The sequence below is a fragment of the Chlorocebus sabaeus genome, chromosome 4 (assembly GCF_047675955.1).
Source record: "Chlorocebus sabaeus isolate Y175 chromosome 4, mChlSab1.0.hap1, whole genome shotgun sequence".
NCBI classification, from domain to species: Eukaryota; Metazoa; Chordata; class Mammalia; order Primates; family Cercopithecidae; genus Chlorocebus; species Chlorocebus sabaeus.
In genome coordinates, this window is record NC_132907.1 from 61,616,377 (window position 1) to 61,622,221 (window position 5,845).

General features: G+C 41.3%; 1 pseudogene; it reads right to left on the reverse strand.

Moving 5' to 3' along the window:
* Positions 1–3,810: 3,810 nt before the first annotated feature.
* On the reverse strand, positions 3,811–4,700 carry LOC103215099 (small ribosomal subunit protein uS5 pseudogene; annotated as a pseudogene).
* Positions 4,701–5,845: the final 1,145 nt, after the last annotated feature.

Here is a 5,845-nt window from a genome sequence, read left to right on the forward strand (position 1 = left end):
TCTCCTACCTCGGCCTCCTGAGTAACTGGGATTATAGGCGCCCACCACCACACCCGGCTAATTTTTGTATTTTTAGTAGAGATGGGGTTTCACCATGTTGGTGAGGCTGATCTCAAACTCCTGACCTCATAATCCGCCCGCCTTGGCCTCCCAAAGTGCTGGGATTACAGATGTGAGCCACCACGCCCGGCCCTCTTGGTGTCTTTTAACATATATATATTTATATATATATATATATATTTATTCCTCTCTCTCCTAAATTTCTTATAAACCAGAAGTTAAATCTAGAGGATAAATGGTATTCTGGTTTTGGTTTGGTTTGGTTTGGGACTAGAACACTTCATGGGTGGTGGGGGTATATCCTATCCTGTATGTCTGATTTTATCCACTTTTTGTGCCACTGAAATTGATCATTGGGTTTAGGTGTTTGGGTCCCTGATTCATCCATTAAGTTCCCCATCATCTTTTCTCCTGATAGTTTTTTTTTTTTTTTTTTTTAATTTATTTATTATTATTAAACTTCAAGTTGTAGGGTACATGTGCACAACGTGCAGGTTTGCTACATATGTATACTTGTGCCATGTTGGTGTGCTGCACCCATCAACTCGTCATTTACATCAGGTATAACTCCCAATGCAATCCCTCCCCCCTCCCCCCTCCCCATGATAGGCCCCGGTGTGTGATGTTCCCCTTCCCGAGTCCAAGTGATCTCATTGTTCAGTTCCCACCTACGAGTGAGAACATGCGGTGTTTGGTTTTCTGTTCTTGTGATAGTTTCCTAAGAATGATGGTTTCCAGCTGCATCCATGTCCCTACAAAGGACACAAACTCATCCTTTTTTATGGCTGCATAGTATTCCATGGTGTATATGTGCCACATTTTCTTAATCCAATCTGTCACTGATGGACATTTGGGTTGATTCCAAGTCTTTGCTATTGTGAATAGTGCTGCAATAAACATACGTGTGCATGTGTCCTTATAGCGGCATAATTTATAATCCTTTGGGTATATACCCAGTAATGGGATGGCTGGGTCATATGGTACATCTAGTTCTAGATCCTTGAGGAATCGCCATACTGTTTTCCATAATGGTTGAACTAGTTTACACTCCCACCAACAGTGTAAAAGTGTTCCTATTTCTCCACATCCTCTCCAGCACCTGTTGTTTCCTGACTTTTTAATGATCGCCATTCTAAATATATTTCTAAATAACCTTTGGGTCAAAAAGAGATCACAACAGAAATTAGAAAATACTTTAAACTTAGTGGTAATGAAAATATGTGCAGAATGCAATAAAAGTCATGTTTTAGAGGAAAAATTCTACAACCTTAAACATAGATGTTAGATAAGAATAAAGGCTGAAAATCAATAATTTAAACATCCATCTCGAGAAGTTAGTAAAAGAAAAACAAATTAAAACTCTCAAAAATAGAAGTTAGAATTAATGAAGATAGAAGCCAAAATTAATGAAACACAAAACAAACACATGAGAGAATTTAAAAAATCAAAATGGATTTTTTGAAAGAATAATGAAGTTATGAAGGGGTTTGCAATAATCCCACCTGACTGGGTAGTAATTTAAGAAAAGTGTTTTCTACTCTGTTTGAATCACGGCTCCAGAGCTGGTGGCACAGAAACAAAACAGACAGACAGTGTCCTCAAGTATAGAAGCTAACAGTCTAGCATGAAGACCAACAGTAAGCAGATGGAATAAAAGCTCTGTTACAAGTGTGACAGCAGTGGCAAAAACAGGGAGCCACGGGAGTTCACGGAAGAGCAGAGTGCTGAAAGATAAGCAAGATGTAGCTAGATGGAACATTAAAGAAAAGATGACTCAGGAAAGAAACATCAGGTACAAAGCAAGACACAGCTGGTATCTTCTGGGACCTGCAAATAGTTTTACAAAGCTACAGTGGGAGGTATGAGCACAGTGTGAAAGCTTTTTACTTCCCAAATGCCTCAAATTCATTCACTCACTCTATCTCCAATGCCAAACCCTTTCATAAATTACCACATTTTGCCTGAACTACACAGAAGCCTCCCAGGCAGTTTTCCTGCATGTGTTTCCCTGTTTTACACACCAATCTTCACACTGAAGCCAACATAATTTTTCTTAAATATACAATCTCAATCCCCAGCTATAGTTCTTGTAGCACTGTGTACTTTACCTTCATAACATTTATCTTAGTTTGTAATTAAATTTATTTTATTACTACTTATTTAATTACAGCTGATCCTTCCACTAGAATGTATAGGAATTGGAGATTATAAGCTCTATGCATTTTGTAAAGCCTTGGTTAAAATTATAGCTAGAACATTAAGTTGTAAGTCGAAACATTATTTCGTAAGAAAATAAAGAATAATACCATTGTGATGACAGATCTCTTGAAAATGTAACTGAACTAGTTATTATTCTTTGTCACTATACAAGACAAGAAAGACACTATACAAGATAAGAAAATAAAGATCCAAAGATATTTATACTCCTGCGACCATCAAACATGAAAACCAGAGAACCAGCCAGGTAAGATAAAGTTCACATTTAAGTTAAACATACACACATTTTGTGCTGTCATATTCTGTCATCATGAAATTTTTTCGATAATGATAAGCAGCTTCCCCTGATATTCTTCTACTGTGCTAACTACATTTTTTCTCCCACAGAACATTAAAAAGCTGTGATTATTGCAAATTAATATTTTTACATTTTTGATGTATTAAACACCAAAACATCGAACAAACACAGTTAGACTATGTTTGGTAGGAAATTGAATTTGGTTCCTGATATAGTTTGAGTGCATGTCCCCTCAGAATCTCGTGTTAAAATGTGATCTCCAGCGTTGAAGGTGGGACCCAGTGGGAGGCATTGGATCATGGGGTGGATTCCTCATGAATGACTTAGTGCCATTGCCTCAGTGATGAGTGAGAAAAGGGTTTCTCACTCAGTTAGTTCATGTGAGATCTGGTTGTTTAAAAGAGTCGGGGACCTCCTCCCTCTTTCTCTTCCTCCTACTCTCTCCATGTACATGCCAGTTCCCCCTTCAACTTTCATGTGACTGGAAGCTTCCTGAGGCACTTACCAGAGGCAGATGCTGGCACCATGCTTCCCATACAGCTTGCAGAATCTTGAGCCAAAATAAACCTCTTTTCTCTATAAATTGTTCAGTCTCAGGTGTTCCTTCATAGCAATGCAAATAGACTAAGACAGTTCCTTAAGTGATAGTGAACACACTAGAAAATAAAGTTCCAAAGATATTTATACTCCTGTATATACCATCAAACACGAAGACCAGAGATTAAATTAAATTAAATTAAATAATTATTAACTATGGGCTAACTTATCTTATTCCCTAATTCTATCACTATTTAAGTCACATATGTAAATGATATGAATTCATTTGCTAGTTAGAAAGCATTGAGGCCCTTTTTTTGCTTCATACAAGTTTGTTTGAGAAAAATAAATTATAATTCTAAGAGATTCAATTTTAAGTGAATTTTGTATTGGAGTAGAACACATAGAAAGTTTTCCAAATTATGCGTCTGTCATGAGGTGACTCTTCACAAATTGAGTATATTCCAGATCAAGAAACAGAATACTATCAGTGCCCTAGGAACTCTCCTTGTCCCCCTCCAGCAACTGCCCCCATGAAGGGAGCCACCATCCTGACTTTCAACAATTTATGTTCATTTTTTCTCTTTTGAACTTCATATAAAGTGTACAGTATATAGCCATTTAGTTCTTGTTTTTGTTTTTGTTTTTGTTTTTGTTTTTTCAGGCTTAATTCACTTTATTTTTCTTGTATAAAAACCCTATGTTGTAGCCACAGGTGGAGCCTGGGTCCGCGGCACGGAGACTCTGGTGCAGGTCTTGACAAGGTGGTCAGTGAATTCCTGATAGGGAGACTTGGTAAATACAGTCTCCTACCAGAGGTCAGGGGTCAGGTAGCTGTAGGTCTTACAGATGGCATCAAAGGTGGCCTTGGTGAAGTTGCCCAGGGTGGCAGTGCAGCTCCGGGCTGAGGTGTAGCAGTCATGGATACCAGCCATCATGAACAGCTTCTTGGCCACAGGCGCTGAGAGGAAGCCAGTGCCCCTGGGTGCACGGATGAGGCGCACCAGCACAGAGCCGCAGCGGCCTGTCACCTTGCAAGGGACGGTGTGGAGCTTGACAGTCTTGTTCCCCCAGCAGCCTCTGCGCACGGGGACAATGGAGAGTTTGGCCAGGATGATGGCCCCACGGACGGCGATGGCCACCTCCTTGGAGCATTTAACACCCAGGCCGACGTGACCATTGTAGTCCCCGATAGCAACAAAGGCCTTGAACCTGGTGCGCTGGCCAGCATGGGTCTGCTTCTGCACGGGCATAATCTTCAAAACCTCGTCTTTGAAAGAGGCCCCCAAGAGAAAGTCAATGATCTCAGATTCCTTAATGGTCAGGGAGAAGAGGTAGATCTCCTCCAGGGACTTGATCTTCATGTCCTTGACCAAGCGGCACAGCTTGATGACAGGCATGCACTCCTTATCCTCGGCCTTGCCTCCCTGAGCTCCGCCCCTCGGCCTCGGTCTCGGCCCCACCCCGTCCATGGCCACGACCCAGGCCCCAGATGCCACTGCCTAAACTCCGCCGAAGCCACCGCGGTTCCCCATCCCAGGGCCACCAGGGCCTCTGGGCCCCCAGCTGCACCGGCGTCATCCGCCATTTGGTGTTTTCTCGGAGAAGAAGAGCTAGTTCTTGCTTTTTATGCTTCACACTATATTTGTGAGATTCACCCATGTTGTTGTATATATTTGTGGCTCATTTATTCTTATTTCTATAAAGTATCCAGTTGCATTATATTAATTAAAAACAAATCAAACTTAGATAAGGAGAGACTTTATTCAAAAAGACTATTGCAACAGGAAGAACATGCCAACCTCAGATATCTGCAAGTGTCTCAAAATCAAACAGAAAGAAGCTTTTCCTTTTTATGGAGGGAGAAGGACCAGCCAGACCTTTGTGGAGAAGGGCATAGAGTGTGGCAAGCAGGTGGCAAAACCAGGATATTCCAATAGGAAGTGTTTTTATCTATGGTCAGTTGATTTTCAGGATGAGCTGTTAACTGATGTTCTGCTCCTTAGTGTTTCAGCGCTTGCTTAAACTTGCGGGAGAGCCAAAGTCTAGGAATCTTGGTGGAGGAGAGAAGCCTGACTAAAGTTTGGTCAAGCCAAAGCAGAGGGTAAGAAATGAACTATTGTGAACACGTGGTCAGTTCCCCTTGTTGCTTAAGACAAAGTGTGTTTTTAAACATCGCTAGGGATGGAATAAGAGTCATTGTGAAGCTGAGTTTGATCCGTCATTTTCAGGGGTGGGCTGGTCTTCACGTTCTTGATCTTGAATGACCAGCTGTCACATTGTGAGCATGCTCTCTGTCTGACAGCTGGTGGAGGGTCTTAGAGATCAGGCACTTAGCATAAGGTACACCTGGTGATGTCATCTGCTTGGTCCAAAGGTCTTGAGAAAGCTCTCTACCTCTCTATTTGCAAGATCTATGTCTACCTATAATGGCTCTGCTCCCTAGAAGTACTCAACATCTGTTGTTCCTGTAGCCCAAAGTGAATCAGAAATGTGAATGAGAATGTTTTGAATGTGGGGATTGTCAATGGCTTGGGAGGCTGTGGGAAAGGCAAGAAAACTTTCCCCAAATTGAGGATATCAACTTGGATATAGTGCATGTGCCCCAGTTATCGTGGCCAGGACTGATATGTGACTTCTTCAAATTCTGGACAGTTTCTGCTCCACTTGAACTCTATTGTCCATTATTCTCCGTGCTACTTTTGTGATGAAGAAAGACAGAATAAATACCTC